Consider the following 16937-nt stretch of genomic DNA (forward strand, 5'->3'; position numbering starts at 1 on the left):
AAGAGCAAGCATCTGATGTGGAAAATCTTCCCGTGGTAGAAAATCTGACTCTGCTAGGAAATCTGACTGTGGTGGAAAACTTCCAAGGACTCAGATTATTGAAAAGGCCACATGAAAAATTGGTTTGGTTTTTTTCAGAGGTAAATGACTATCTAACTGTGAAATATACCTTTTGCTTCCCAACAATTTGCTTTCTTTACATCAACATACTGTCCCCAAATTTCCCATTTATATGATGCATAGTGACATACATAAGAATATTCCTATCAATCACCTCCTGCCTGAGAGGTGATGGGGACACTGTGGGATTGCCTGGGGGACTGGATTCCTCCTGCTTCTGACCTGTGGATCTGTCCCAGGGCTGGCATAAATGCAGTAACTGAAACCTTTCAGAATCTTTTCCTTTCTTCAGTAGGTTGAATCATAGACCTTTCCAGAGTACTCTGGCTGTCCAAAGCCTTCCTAGGGAAAGGCTTATTGGTTATTTAAGTCCCAGGTCACTGTAGCCTTCTCACCCCAGCTGAACCGTGTGAGTGAGAAGCTTGCAGTCATGTATACCATGTTGGTAAAGCAAGCTGCAGTGGGTGGATCTGCAAAACTAAGACGTCTTTAATGATCATTTCCCTGATCCCCATCAGGTACTTGCACTGGAAAACAGGCACCTGCCCTCTCAAATTGGCTCAGCACAGGTATGGCATTTTAGGTGGGTGAGGGATGAGCAAATACTTTGTGTCACTCTCACTGTGTCTGATTTCATGCCCTGATCTGAGTTTGTTTTCCCTACAGGACTTAATCTGCTGGATATTCCATGGGATTTGTACTTTACAAGGGGAATTCTGGTAACAGAGTCACCTATCCAAAGTGGGTGTCAGCACTGCAATTGATTTGCTGAGCAGTACATGTAATGACACATTCAATGATGTGAACATCTGTATTTAAACAGTTAATGTCCCATGCCTCATTCTGTTTTTACAGTGGTTTTTAGTCACTAGTTCCTGAGGAAGGGGGGGTGTGTAGTAAAATCAGGACCATATTGGGTATTCTCACCTCTCCTGCCTGAGTGGGTGGTGAGCATTGCAGATAAAGACTTGGGAAGGCAAAGCACAATAAGAAGTGGGTATGCTACAATTAGACCTCTCCATGCACATAAAACTCTGAGCAGATGGTCTATTGGTCCATCACTTTCTTTTCAGGTCCTTAAGAAATTGGAGAGAAGAATATTTCTGGGGGGAGGTATCTGGATGGCTTTATCTTTGTGGCTTCCACATCCTGGCAGTGTTCAAGGCCAGACTAGACGGGGCTTTGGGCTTTGAAGGTGTCCCTTCCCATGGCAGTGGGGTTGGAACTGAATGATCTTTAAGGTCCTTTCCAACCCAAACCATTCTGATTCTATGATGCTATGATCAATGAAGTCTTGGGGCCCTAGCAAGTATAAATATGCCAGTATTGGTTCTTTCATTGCTTTATATGAGACAGTAAGAGTAGCCCAGAAAAAGTGACTGTCCTTTCTGCTGCCCTTTGCTATGACCTGAACACTGCTCAAAATGGGAGGTACAACTTCCACTCTTGCTGTTATTCTTGTGAAGTTTATTTCTTTTCTCTATAAATTGCATATTCTTTCTTTCTTTCCTTTCCTAAGGCCTAGCAGAGCCAGCCAATAATCCACATTTTGCAGCTGTTGTAAATGTTGCAACTTCTGATGCTGCAAAAGCAATATCCGAGGAAAGAGGCCAAAGCTAGCAAAAATGTGTCAAGTTTCAGGGCTGCTGATAAAACGGTGCAAGTGTCTGCTTCCTAGCAGCCAAATCACAAATGGCAGTTGAAATCAAGCACTGATTTCTCTTTTTATTCATCTTTTTGTTCTACTTTACCTTGCATGCATCACTGTAGAAAGGAAAGAGTCTGTTGCTTGTACTGACTAGGTAAAGCCAGGGATCTGGGCTGCTTTTGCAGAGCCTCTGTCTGTGAGACCAAGAACAGAAGCAAGGACATCAGCCTCCTCTGCAGACTACATGGCACATTGCATGTGTATAACATGGGCTAACTCTGATCATCTCATTTTTGTAGGATTTGGCTAAGTCTTGTACAATCACTTCATCTGGATCAAAATATTATATTGTTTTTTTTCGCTTGTGGCTTTGATCATTAAACATCTGTGCTTTAGTAAAAGTCTAAGCACCTTTGCCATGTGTTTTTAGGTCAAGGATAGTGGAAACCTCTGAGCAATGTTGCCCCAGCAGTGGGCTCATGGCCATAGTGTTGGGTACAGCTACACAAGCAAATACAACTAGGACAAACATGCCACCCCTCTGCTTTTATCGGCCATGTCATGGCAATCAGTGGTGCTAAAGGCCTTTACCAGTTTTTTTTTCCTCATTTTCTGGTTTGCTTAAGCTCATTTATTCCTTTTAAGCTAGCAGCAACACTGTGCTTAGTAAAAACAACCCTCTGCCTTGTGAATTTTAGGTCTGCACTGCCTCCTTTTCTCTTTAGGCCAGCTTTTTCTCTTTATGTGGCTTGAAGATGCTTTAGCTTATAGATGTGCAGGTGAACAATACCTGTCTCTGTGTCTGTGGTCAGCATGAACAAAGTGCTCCCTACACAGAGCTCAGCTCCCACTGGCATAAGCTGCTGCTCACAGTTTTGGCAGTGCTCTCCTCTTCTGACGATGTTGTGAATAAAGTTTAGTTAAGTGAATCCTTCAGCTGAGTCCTTTTGACTGGGTGGTCTTGCTTAGCCCGAGTAGTTGCTTAGCATGGGTACCTGAAGTTACTGCAAACTTAGGCTGCCACAACCTGCACTTAGTTACGTAAATAAAAGTCTTAAGGTCAGTGCAAATTGGAAGATAAAGGAGATGCATCCTTACCAGAGAGATAAGAATTAATTTATGGCCTGCCTCAAGACCACAAAGGAACCCAATGATAGACCACTACACCCCAGACCAACTTTAACCATTGGAACAAGAGGAGCATGCAAGGCCCATGTACAGAGTGTGATGGTTGTGTGCCTAGAACATAAGGGTATAAAACCACAGGAATTTCTGTGTTCTGAGTGTCTCCCTGGAGGCACCCAGCTCAAGCTGCTCCCATTCCTGTACCACTCAACTACTGAATTATTTTTCTAAGAATCTGATGTCTGAGACTTTGCTGCAGGAAACCTAGGACAAGGAATTTTCTTTAATGACAAGAATCTCACCCCCTTCGTGGGCTCACTTTCAGGTCAGCTTGAAAATGCTTTGCTCAAAGCAGCCAGGAAAAGCTTCTTGTTTTCACCTCCAGATGCTGGTACCTGTTATAAATCAGACAATAGTGCTTGAGTGGAAGGATTCTTGTACTTGATGTAAATTCATTAGTTATCTTCTCTAAGGGTTTGATTCAGTCAAGGCAGCAGGAGCCTTTCCAGGAGTTTTTATGTGCTGCAGGACCAACCCTTTTTGATCTATTTTATTCAACTGTTGGTACCTGAGGCATCTCTGGGAGCTGCCCTCTCCACCCTGAAGATGACAGGGGTCTTTTCTCCCTCTCTTGCCTGACTTTGATGGGGCTTTTCCTCCAGCTGCACTGCAAAAGGCAGAGCAGGCCATTTGCAGCCGTCTAGATCCAGTGCCCTGGAGGCATGAAACTGGGGGTGGAAGGGTTGCTCCACACAGAGAACCCAGCCCTCTCACTGGCTCTGCTCCTGTGAGATGATATGAAGGAGCCCAGGAGGAGGGAGGGCTCCCCTGGGAGCTGGCAGGCAGCAAGCTGGTCCTCAGAGACAGGGTACAGCAGGACAGGGCAAGGCAAAGAGCAAGTGCAGCCACCATGAGAACAAACTTCTTTATGCTGCAGAGCAGCACAGATCATGAAAAACATGTCCATACAGCCTTCTTCCTTAATCCCCCAGCAACCCATCAGAGACTACCTTATTGTATGTAGAAAGATTACTCTAGGCAGCAAAATCTGGCAGTTCGAGCTTCCTTCTGGGTTTGTTTTAGCCTGGCAGGTGGAGTGCTCCATGATTAATTGTTCTTTGAGATCTGAAATGGCTTTCATATCACAATTTGATTTGCACATGATGATGCTCATTGTTTTCAGATCGTGCTTTCTTCCCTTTTGGCAATGGCATAGCTGGTGATCTAGAAACGCCTGGTCAAGTTGGAACACATCTAACATGTCCAGGAGTCCTTAAGAGCTTGTAATAAATATGATTATGAATATTTTGAAGGCCTTCACCAAGACAGAGCACCACAGTTCTGGTTGTGGTTCCAAACAGGGAGGTGCAACCATGTTAGCTCCCCAAAATGTGCAAGCTCTAAGGAGAAACTGAAAAATGAAGTGAAAGGAAGTGTTTTAACATGTTGGTGAGAGTAAAGTGGGGCTTTGAATGATCGGATGGTCTGTGGGAGGGCACATGAGGCTCTTGCAGAGGCTGGATGTCAGTCCAGGCCAGAAGATACCTAGCTGCTCTCCAAACCTTCTGGCAGTGCAAACATTGAACAAATAACAGCTGTCTCCTCTCTCACATCTGTCTTTAGGGCCCCTCTTAAAGAAGGAGTGTGGAAAAGTCACTATGATGAAAGCAGCACTACAAGAAAGGGCTGAGGGAAAAGGTTCATGTCTCCTGCAGCCCTGCTTCTGACCCATCCTTCTCCCCTCTTGGCAGGAGGAGAGCATTAATGCTGGGGAGAGAAGAGGTTAGTGCACAGAGCTTTCAACTAGTTCAGAAAAGTCACAAATGTGCCCATGCTGTAAAAAAGGCAAGTTCAGACATGTGTAAGAACAGCTAAGCTGGCTGCATTTCTGTGTTAGATAAATTCTGATTGATAAAAAGCTGTCAAGTGTTTAAATAACTGGCTTAGGAGTTTTGGTTGGGTTTTTTTTTTCCTTAGCTTTGCTAGTTTTTCTGCAGCAAGAACATCCTAAGCATTTGGAATCCATCTGCAGTGACCATGCACCCACTGTTGTCCAAAAGGAAGTGATGGAGTGATCAGAGATTTAAACTTCTTGTGCCCTGTGGCTCCTTACAAGCATCATTAAAAGCAGTCTTTTCAAACTTACAATGTGATGATGAGTCGCTGCTCTTTTCCCATCTCATCTCCACACTTGCATTTCCAGGTTTGCCCACCAACAGAGAGAACCACTCATGGAAAGACAGTCCTCCATCACTGCTGGCAAAATGCTGATTCTTTCATGTCATGTAGCTTCTGTGAAACACCACCGGGAAATAATACAGCCAGTGCCTTTAGAAGTCCATATAGAAGCTTTAGTAATATGTCTAATTACAACAAATCAGCATTTAAATGACTCTCGCACACAAGACTTACTCTGCTGTAAAGCAGAGGCTTTACAGATGTACCTTTCATCTCTGCAATGGCTATTTAAAGGAAATGAGGCACTGGCACAGCTTGCCCAGAGAAGCTGTGGCTGCCCCGTCACTGGCAGTGTTCAATGCCAGGTTGGACGGGGCTTGGAGCAACCTGGTTTAGTGGAAGGTGTCCCTGCCCGTGTTAAGGGGGTTGGAACTGGATGAGCTTTGAAGTCCCTTCCAACCCAAAACATTCTATGATTTTATGACAAATACATATAAATGCATATATATGCACAAGCAATTAGAACCCTTCTTTTTGTGGGTGTTTTCTTCCTACAATAATCAATGTCCTAAAGACATCACCTGCAGCATATAATAATGAGAAATGCTTAGTAGCCTTGGGGAATTGGAACTTTGATCAAATCCTTGCTCTGCAAAGGACATGTAGCTTATTTGCAGTGCAAAAATTGTATCATACAGAATTTATTGGAGATCAGTGACCACAGATAGAAATTTTCTTATTAGGCAATGCTAATCAGATTGAGGCTGATCTAATCAAAGATGTGAGGATCAGCTTCTGCTCTCCTTGGCAGCATGAAGCCAGCTAATCCAAGTGCCACAGATGCTGAGACATTCCTTCATATGTTATGAGCCAAGGCCCACACACTGCCAAGTGCTTCCTCTGAAATTCATGGGAACTGGGAGTGTGTGGCACCTGGCAAGACCAAGCTTGCTGTAAAAACACTTTGGAAAGAACAGGGTTTGCATACCAAAACCTGGTGTAGTAAACTGACTGTGTCCCTAGTCTTGCTGTTTGCCAGGATGAGCCAACATCAGGATCATGGTGTAGAAAAGCTTGTAAACCAGGGTGGGGAGTCTGCATCCCGAGTATTTACAGATTGGAATTTCATTCATACAGCACTGATCACATGGCTCATTCTTCCATGATTTTACAATAAAATATTGGCTAATGTGTTAGTAAAGCCTATTTTGCCCTGAGAAAGGAGGAGGTTCCCCACCATTGTTGCTGAAAAACATCAGATCCATTGCACAAGTCTGTTGGGAAACACACAGAAGAGCAACTACTTAGCCAGCCTGTGCCTAGACTTGGCATTGACTTTGAAAACACCACAAGAGGACTGAACTTGATTAAACCTTCACACCAAATCCAGACAGAGAATGGAAAAAGGCAGATTTTCCCTCTTCCCTGTGTGAGTGCCAACTTTTTTAAGCTTGGAAATCAAGATGCCCAAAGCTAAACATGTGCTGATGAGATGTGTACCCACATGTTAGGGGAAGGTCTTCACAGCTCACCAGCACATCAGCTTTGCAGAAGGGTAGCTCAGATATTGCTGGAGTTGTGGTAGTGGTTAGGAATCACCAGGAGACAATGAGAACTCATGGCCAAGACCAATGGCAGAACAAAGAACCAAAGGGTAGAACTGCCTTGCCAAATCTTTTTGCTGATACTTTATGTTTCCGAAGCTTATCCCTTTAGGTATTTTCCTGAAGCCAAATTCACTGGAGTTGTTATGAGGGGGTTTTTAATCATTTCTGCTATAAACCTTGCTTACCTGGCAGCTAGCATCCCTTCTTACTAGCAATCCTTATCCCCAGAGTACATGAAATATGCTTTCATCTGATCTGGAAGCAGATTGAGCTAAGAAGGTAGGCCAGTGTGAGATGCAAAGGAGGTTACAGGAACCTTGCATCAGTCCTGCACAAACAGCAAGCTGGCTGGTTGAGCCAGTGAGAAGCAATAATCAGGGCTAACTCCAGAATGTTTGGTGCACCTGGTTTGCTTGGGGTGTGACCAACCCTCTGGCACAGAGGTGCTTATGGCATTGCCACACATCCCTGGCTACTCTTCTACCAGTGCCCACATGGGTTCCAGCTTGTGCAGCCAGGCTCATATGGCATTCAGCCTGGGACTGTCTGCTCTGGGTGCTTGGCTGGGGGGACTCTGCTCCTGCAGCAGAAAGCAGATATTTCTGTGTGGTTCCTCGTGGAGTCAGTGTGGATCCCCACAGTGGGCCCTATGTTTCTTGATTTTTTTCCATTATCTCGCTTACTCCAGCCCCCATGAACTGGACAGGGAAATTTGACCTTATTCTGAAGACAGAATCACAGAATGATTTGGGTTGGAAGGGACCTTAAAGCTCATCTAGTTCCAAACCCCTGCCATGGGCAGGGACACCTTCCACTAGACCAGGTTGCTCCAAGCCCTTGTTCAACCTGGCCTTGAACACTGCCAGGGATGGGGCAGCCACAGCTTCTCTGGGCAACCTGTGCCAGCACCTCACCACCCTCACAGGGAAGAACTTCTTCCTGATCTAAGTCTCCCCTCTGTCAGTTTAAAGCCATTCCCCCTTTTCCTATCACTACACACCCTTGTAGAAAGTCCCTCTCCAGAGACATGTAACAGTCAGCTCTCTCGGGCACTAGAAGTCATAGAGTCATAGAATCATAGAATAGTTAGGGTTGGAAAGGACCTCAAGATCATCTAGTTCCAACCCCCCTGCCATGGGCAGGGACACCTCACACTAAACCATCCAACACAAGGCTTCATCCAACCTGGCCTTGAACACTGCCAGGGATGGAGCACTCACAACCTCCCTGGGCAACTGATTCCAGTGCCTCACCACCCTAACAGGAAAGAATTTCCTCCTTATATCCAATCTAAACTTCCCCTGTTTAAGTTTTAACCCATTACCCCTTGTCCTGTCACTGCAGTCCCTGACGAAGAGACCCTCCCCAGCATCCCTATAGGCCCCCTTCAGGTACTGGAAGGCTGCTATGAGGTCTCCATGCAGCCTTCTCTTCTCCAGGCTGAACTCCCCAACTTTCTCAGCCTGTCTTCATACGGGAGGTGCTCCAGTCCCCTGATCATCCTCGTGGCCTCCTCTGGACTTGTTCCAGCAGTTTCATGTCCTTTTTATGTTGAGGACACGAGAACTGCACACAATGCTTCAGGTGAGGTCTCACAAGAGCAGAGTAGAGGGGCAGGATCACCTCCTTCGACCTGCTGGTCACGCTCCTTTTGATGCAGCCCAGGATACGGTTGGCTTTCTGGGCTGCAAGTGTACACATGTTCATTTTCTCATCGACCAGCACCCCCAAGTCCTTCTCTGTAGGGCCGCTCTGAATCTCTTCTTTGCCCAGTCTGTAGCTGTGCCTGGGATTGCTCCGATCCAGGTGTAGGACCTTGCACTTGTCATGGTTGAACTTCATGAGGTTGGCATCAGCCCACCTTACAAGCGTGTCAAGGTTCCTCTGGATGGCATCCCTTCCCTCCAGCATATCAACCGGACCACACAGCTTGGCATCATCAGCAAACTTGCTGAGGGTGCACTCAATCCCACTGTCCATGTCAGCGATGAAGATGTTAAACAAAACCGGTCCCAACACCGAACCCTGAGGGACACCACTCGTTACTGGTCTCCAGCCGGACATCGAGCCATTGACCACAACTCTTTGTGTGCAGCCATCCAGCCAGTTCTTTATCCACCGAGTGGTCCATCCATCAAATTGCTATCTCTCCAATTTAGAGAGAAGGATGTTGTGTGGGACAGTGTCAAACACTTTGATGACATCAACTGCTTTACCCTTGTCCATCAGTTCTGTAGCCCCATCATAGAAGGCCACCAGATTGGTCAGGCAGGATTTCCCCTTAGAGAAGCCGTGCTGGCTGTCACCAAGCACCTTGTTGTTATTCATGTGCCTTAGCATGCCTTCCAGGAGAACGTGCTCCAAGATTTTACCAGGCACAGAGGTAAGACTGACTGGTCTGTAATTCCCCGGGTCTTCCATTTTCCCCTTCTTGAAAATGGGGGTTATATTTCCCTTTTTCCGGTCGTCAGGAACTTCACCTGACTGTCATGATTTTTCAAATATGATGGCCAGTGGCCTAGCAACTTCATTCACCAGCTCCTTCAGGACCCGCGGATGGATTTCATCAGGTCCCAAGGACTTGTGCGCGTTCAGATTTTTAAGATGGTCTCGAACCAGGTCCTCTCCTACAGTGGACCCAAGGTCTTCACTCTCACAGTCCCTGCGTCTACCTTCTAAGACCTGGGTGGTGCAGTCAGAGCCTTTGCCAGTGAAGACCGAGGCAAAGAAGTCAGTTTAAGTGATCTCTTCCCTCATTGCACGTTTACTGTCCTGTTTCAGTCTGCAGGTCCTGTTAACTTCCCTGTTTGCAGATCACAGGTTTTCAGGGGAAAACTTTTGCGTTTTATTTTTATCATATGATGTGAAGGTTTGATCCAAAATCTACTCCCAATGAGGAAAGTGTATCAAAAGAAAGAGTCCTCTTCTGGTATGAGGAATTCACACAACACAGCCATGAACATTTCGTAGCAATGGCTGGTCCAAAGGTCCTGGTGGGACATGATACTTGCTTTGCTATGGAGACACTCAAAATGAAAGCGCTCTTTTGAGGACTTTTTGTAGTCCTGGGTTGACTGCCACGTGATGCACATCTAGAACTTAAATTTGGTGCCAGCCTTTAGCCCTTGGCATTAGAGATCAGACTTGTCCCAGGAACTAAGCGTCACTTGGTCAGGTGTTACATGACTGGCCATGCACCACCATTTAGTTAGATGTCATTAAGCAATGGTTAAAAATAATATACGCTTGCTGGACATTGCCTGACAGCTAGAGATGCGGTGAGCCACATCAGTTATAGTGTCCAGTGGACAAGCTCTTCCTTGTTTGCCTTAGCTGCCTAAGATGAGACACAAACACCCATCCCAGATTATTTCTCAAGTTACTAGTGTGCTGCATTTGTATCAGTGTAGTCATCTGAGGCAAGTCCTTCTCTAGACATCCATAAAGTAGTATTGCAAGCAGGCTTTCTCTCCTCTGCACTGTCTTCAGACAGTTAATAGAGCTAATGTGTAGATGTTAAGTTCAAAAACAAGTATTTTGACAATTTAATTTGATGGTACCCAAGTTTCTTGTGGGACTTCAGGTTTTGTCAGCAGTGGGGAGGGCCTTACTGCTCAAGTTCAATTTCTCTGTAGAAAATCCAGCTTGTCTGGTAACTCTGGATCAACTCAACTTGATGAGTACTACACAATGCTGCCTCAGAGAAGACGTGATTTAGAGCAACCTGGTGCCTTTGGGACTGTTCAGGTACCTGGTACTGGACTCCAGCTTTGCCACCAGATTGGCACAGATCTGTAGCTGACAGATCACAGAGAGCCAGGAGATGCTGGTGAGAAGCAGGATGCATGAACTGTTGTACGAGCGATGGACCATGTATGGGACTTGTGTTTCCTTTGCAGTTGACTGTGGAAAGTACCAGCTGAAGGAAATGTCTTGGTGGGCTATCAGATATTTTTTAGATTGAAGATTTCTGACTGACTAATGTCTTGCAAAATGTGGGGCAGAAAATCTCATTCTGGAGCTACCCCCTCCTGGCTTATAACTTGTGGTGCAGTGCAAGTGTCTCTTACAAAGCACTCTCCAGTAGTGGCCTAAAGCTGTAAGCAGCAAAGAAGTCTGGCTTTGAAGCCTGCAACAATTTTTCTTAGCTAACTTTAACCATGATGATATTGATGGCTCTCTACGCAGGTACCATGTACTTATTCAGTGTGTGTATATCAATGCGCAGTGTCTGGGGAACCCAGGGTTTTACAATGGTGACCACACAGATGTCATTAAGTACAAGGAGATGGAATTGAACAGGCTGTGTGGCTGCTGGCCATGATGACATGAAGCAAGATAAGGGAGCAGGGTACGATGTGGTACACATCAGCTAATAGCTAGACTACAGAAGCTTTGGGAATGTGCCTTACTCTATATATGGAGTAGCCCCGTGAGCATCTGTAATTCCCACTGACACTCTGAACCACAGTGAACAAGTCTAGAAGAAAGAACAGGGACAAAAGCTTGGTCCTGCTGAAAAAACACAGCCAAACTCCCATCAGCTTCACCCTGGGACTCTCTGTACCACAAGCTGTTCTGTGCAGATGGACCTCTGTATTCACTGGTTTTCCTGGGGCTGCAGATGGCTCTGAGATCTGCTGCACAGAATAGGGCTGAAGCAAGTGCTCAGAGAAAGAAACCAACAAGCAGTGCCTCCAGCTCAGAGGTGCTGTGGCATGCTGTAGCCTGCTCTTGTGGCTTTGCAGACCCTGCAGCCTTCTGAAGCCTCCCTGCCTGGGGCGGTGGGCTGGAGGGTATTAACCAGGAGTCACGGGAAGACAGCAGCAAAGCTCAAACCTATTGCTGAACACCTCTTGAAATTCCCTGGGGCTTTCAAGGGTGACAAGCAATGTTAAACACCCGCCTCCCTCCAGCTTTTTGAAATGTCACTTGGTGGAAAATAAAGTATCCTCTCTAACGTGCGGTGAAAAGGTCAAAACCGCTGCAATTTGGGAATATGATGCTTCCAACCAGGGCTTTCCTGAGGATAACATTTCCCAGAATTTTTTGACGTTACCAATCCTGGAAAAGTACTGCTTGAGCCACGAATGGTGGTAGATCAGAAGGAAAAAAATGGGAAGATGTCTCGTACGGCCACCAGATGGCAGCTGGAGCCTGGGAAGTTTTTTGCAGGCACAGTAGCTTCCATGGAAAACAGTCATTTGCCAGCTCAGTTTTAAATCGCGCAAGACAAGAGTCTGCATTTGGGAATATGCACCTGCAACGCTTTGGCTTTGAACCCATAGCATGTGCACTCACAGCGAGTTTGCTCTGGAATATCTGATTACCCCTTTCATTTCCCAGCTCCTCTGAGCCTTCCTCGATTAGCCAGTATCAAATAAATGCTTTAACCAATGTAATCCATTGATAGGAAAACAGCAGTGCAGCTGGTTTAACAATGCTGTTATGATCTAGTCTGCTCCAACACCTAATTCAACAGAGATCTGTAGCCAGATGCTCTGCCCCCCTTGTGCCATGACCACTTCGGTCTGCAGTTTCTCCTGAAGCTGTACTCTTTCACTCACCTCTTTAAATGGCTGACTGGTTGTGTTGTTAATCGATGATTGTGTTTCATTCCAGGATAGACCACATTTCAGCAGCAGTTTAAGCAAGCCCTAGGATACCCTTTGCCTCAGCAATGCAATTCAGTTGGGCTCAGGCTCTGAAAAGGTCTGTCGTGTGGGGCTGCTCTCACGAGTGCTGCCCTCACCAAGGGCTGGGAGATGATTCACAAGCAGAGGTGAACACCCTTCCACACAGGCAGCATGAAGCCTGAGATTTCTCAGGCTTGTTGAGGTCCTCACAGTGGCCAGAGAAATGTGAACTGGAAAGTGGAGGTTTAGGGCAGAAATGAATTATCCTGGTAGAAGAGAGGAATGAGCATTTACATAGATGGATTTTAAGACCATAGAAGAAGCACATGCGGTGGTCAAGGTAGTAATTTGGAAGTCCTGCTGTAAAGCCATTTGGTATAGAGCCAGAGTACATGAAAAGTGTCAATGTCTTTGGCTGCTTTTCCCAGAAGTGACAGAATGCTACGCTCGATCCCCACCTTTCACAGCTGCTCAGCATATGCCAGTGCTGCACAGAAATCCTGTCCTTTGCAGAATGGAAAATATGCTAATATTTCCATATTGCTGCCTGTGGGAGATCTTCACATGATGTGCAGCTATCACTGCCCATCTTCACTCTGTTCCAGCTCTGCATTTCCCTGTTGAGCACTTGTTTTCCCAGCTGGGGCAGTGATAATCATGACACAGGCTGCTGCAGCACCAAGCAATTTCTGAGCTGAGCCAGGTAACAGCACCTGCTGCTTCAGAACCATCTTATTCCTCCCCCTCCCCCCCCCCAAGACAAAACCAAAAGACTTTGTTTATGATTTCTACTATTGTTGCACTCTGAGATGCTGGCTGACACAGCTGGAGCTAGAAGAAAGTGGAATGATTCACCCACACCCCAGGCTAGGAGAGATCTGCACCCAAATAGTCTGCTATCCCCCCATGTTGCCCATGAAATCTCCTGCCAGAAGAAAACATACCTGCTCCTCCTCCCTTTACAATTTTGCTTTTACATGTCATAAGCAGATAGTTCCTGGGAGCTGTCAATGCTTCTTACAGCAGCAGGAGGGATTTCTTGGCAATTGGGAGGTGGTAGGAAACAGTCGCGGTGGGAATGCTGAACGGAACAAGGAGGAAATTGTTATCGGCCATGGAAAAAGGTGAAGAATCATTGCAGCGATTTCTGTGCTTCTTGAATGGTTTGGTTTGTGGAATGGAAACTACCACCTCTCTGGGTGAATTTGTTTAGCAAGCTTTCCTCTTTCTTAAGAGCGTAAGCATATTTTATAGGACAGGGGAACACAGCCAGATATGAGCTGTTATATTCTTTTTCCCCTGACCTATTGTGAGCTATTTACGAAGGTTTAGACCAAGTTAAAGCAAAGATGAATTTCTGAGCCTGCTGGTTAATATCTTGCAGCTGCTCTTCTGAGGCCTGATCCAAAGACCAGTAACGTTACCAGGCACCTTCCCTCTGACATCAGGGGGCATTAGGATGGGATTTATGCATTTGGCAGAGGTTTTCTAATAATTTATTTAAACACTGCAGAGAGCAGCAATGATTCAAGTCAAGTTGAGGGTTCAAGATTAGAGAGCTCTCCTGAGTGCCAAGTCTTGTGGGTCTGCCTGTTGTTTGTAAGTAGGGCACTAACCTTGTGAGTGATATGGTCCTCATGAGAAAGGAACAATTCTTTCCCCATTCCCCCCTCATCTTCAAAGCTGTTGCATCCCTATGACATCCCTTGCTGTGCCTGGGGCTCTGTGGGCTCTCAGGAACCAGGTAGTAGAGCTCTTATGCTGATGGATTCACACTGCTCCTGTCCCGCTGCTTTCTAAACACTATCTATAACCAGCAAGCTAACAGTCCATGGATGCAGGCAAACATCAGCTTCTAGAGATGATTCACCTGTTGAATGTGATGCATTCGGTCTGTGTGTCTCGATATGAAACTGGTTCTGCAACCAGGAGTTAGGATACCAGTTGATGCACAGTGCAGAAGAAAGAGGGAAATAAAAGAACAGGAAAGCAGCCTTATAAATCACATTAGGGATGGTGAACTGCAAAACTTGAAACCCCGAGGTAGTTAAGGAAGCAAAGCAGAAGCAAAGGATTCAATGGACAGGAGGTAATGGAAGTTCGGGTTAGGTGAAAATTAAAAGAGACATTGAGAAAAGTTAACCAATGTCATCTCTTGGTCATTGTAGAGGGCACTATCTCCCTGAGGTACAGCTGTTTGCAGGCTGCAGTGGTGTCCCTGGGAATGCAGCTCTACTGCTCGCTGGGCAGTGCCTGCTATGAGATGGGAGGCTGGAGAAAGAGTGGGCCATCATACAAATGTTCTAAGGCTTTTGGGTCCTCCACAGCATCCCCTAAGTCTCCATTCCCTGCTGCTCTGTACAAGGCAGACGTGCATGGTGACTCATGCATGTATTTGGTCACAGCAGTGCACGCAGATGTGGGCTCCCAGATGCAGGGAGTTCTGAGCACAGCAAAACTGGCCCAGCTCTGCTGCCATAGTGCAGATGCAGTGAGTAGACCAGTGGGAAGAGGTGTTGGCTGTAATGTCCCAGTTATACCCCCTGCTGTTATGTCCCCCAGTTATGCCCCCTTCTTCAGGAACTACTGACTAAAAACCACTGTAAAAAGAGAATGAGGCACAGGACATTAACTGTCTGAATACAGAAAGGAGCCAGTGTGAGGCTGCTGGAGTTCTTTTTGCCTTCCTGTCCTTGTAGGACTTGAGCTGAGGGTCCCTGAGCAAGCATGAACCTGGTGCAGAACTAGTTGTATTCCTCACAGAGACACTGAATGAACCACTTTTCCCCCATACAAAACTGCAGCAACTGAGCCTAGCATGAATATGGCAAACCAGTGGGTGAAAGACTTGGAAGACCTCATGGGTTTGAGGCCCTTGGGCATGCAAAGAGCAGCTCCTCCATGCAATGTGCTTTCTTGAAGCAGTCGAGTCAGTCTCTTGTGGGGATGTTGCTTCTACAGCCTGCACTGTAGAAGCACTTGCACAACTGCCAGCCCGTCCCTTGGCCCAGCACACAAAAGCTGGGCTGCTATGGGTCCTGCCTCAGCAGAGGCAGGCTTGCGGCTGTGCCCCAGTTGTGTGGAGGCATCAGGATCATAAACAGAGCTGAAAACTGGGACATCCCTGAGGGTTTGTTTCTACAGTCATCCACAGCCATAAGTGCCAGGGCTGTGATTTCTAAATCACAGCCTGCAGATTTCTTTCTGGCTAATGACCGGGCCCTTTTCTCATCGCACTCTTTCAGTTTCACAGTGCTCTTTCACTAATTCCTGCTCACAATACAGGATAGGTGTGTAGACCCAGGCTCTGCAATGAGCAGGGGTACATGGCCCAAAGCAAGAGGTAGCTGGAAGCAGGAGGGGCAAATGGACCCATTCTCTGCCTCCCTGGGAAACTGGTATCAGCCAATTTCTTGTCTGAAGATGTGCTTTTTGGTGCTGCTTCTTCATCTCTTTCCAGCAGCAATAAGTAGAAAGATAAATCAGTATTTTCCCAGCAGTGCCCATAGCCAGATGAGGTTCTCAGTGTGGAAATGGCACCTGCGTCTTGTTCCCTTTGGCCACAGGAGGAGAGTGCACTCCTGCCATCTCATGGACGTCTTGGAGAAGAAGGAGGAATTTCTTAACAGGAAGAGGGGATTAGGATGAATTTTTCTTCAAATCTATTTCAACAGTTGAGAATTTAGCTAAGTATTAAATAGATTTTTTCTTTTCTCCTTTATGCAGGCTTTTGATTATGCAGTTTTTGTAATGAACTCAATGTGGTTGTTTCCGATTTGGCCCTGTAGCATCTGGCAGGGAGCCTCTGTCTGAATGTGAGTCTTGCTGCATCCAGATTTGATTCCTTTTCCTTGGCACGGCTTTCCCTCCTGCTGATGGAAGCTTTAAAGAAAAAAAAAAACCCACCATGACATCTGAAACACTGCCAAAAAGCATCAACGTGCTTTCTGGCTGCCATCTATTGTGCAATGCAAACCTCCTAAGATTTAATATTTCTAAAACTACGGTGCACCTGCTTGAAGAAAAACTACCTTGTCACATGATGACATGTTTTGTTAAATAACTTTTTATTATTATTATTTGTTAGCTTCGGAAAGTGGGTTTCTTCCCTTTCTCCCATTTTTTTCCCTCCTCCACCCCAAGATTTCTTCATGAAAAAATACTTTCCCCCTAGAGTTGTAATCTGGAATTATATGATGCATTTCCCACCCTCTGGTTTTGACAGATCTTTGTCTTCTGTCTATGGTGAGAGCTTTGATGATGGGATACATTTAGTTGTGTCCTAAAGGCACTGCTGCTCACTATACCCAACCACCACATAAACCCCAGCTTGGCCCACCTGGGAGATTGCCAGTTCCTGCAAGGTCACGTTGGTTCAACCAGCTCTTCACTGCTCATCGCCGGACTGAAGAGGGCTCTGCTGTCTGGCCAAAGCAAGCTCTCCGGGCTGCCACAAAGGAAAGTTCCTTCTTTGATTTTTTTTCAGTTGTTTTTCAAGGTTGATTTCAGCTCCACAGGTGCTTTGCTGGGGTGGGAACCTGAGACAGAGCTGGATGTCGCAGGCATCAGGTGATGTGATGCGATGGCTCAGGTGGGCCAGGAGAGCTTGGCATGGAGAAGTCT

General features: G+C 46.2%; 1 long non-coding RNA gene across 1 annotated transcript; it reads left to right on the forward strand.

Moving 5' to 3' along the window:
• Positions 1–634: 634 nt before the first annotated feature.
• Positions 635–4704, forward strand: LOC136017952 (uncharacterized). The gene is made up of 3 exons (XR_010614159.1): positions 635–689; positions 787–839; positions 4517–4704. It is a non-coding gene; the product is annotated as an uncharacterized LOC136017952 (long non-coding RNA).
• The last annotated feature ends 12233 nt before the right edge of the window (positions 4705–16937 follow it).

This window comes from Lathamus discolor, chromosome 6, assembly GCF_037157495.1.
Source record: "Lathamus discolor isolate bLatDis1 chromosome 6, bLatDis1.hap1, whole genome shotgun sequence".
In the NCBI taxonomy this organism is placed as follows: Eukaryota; Metazoa; Chordata; class Aves; order Psittaciformes; family Psittacidae; genus Lathamus; species Lathamus discolor.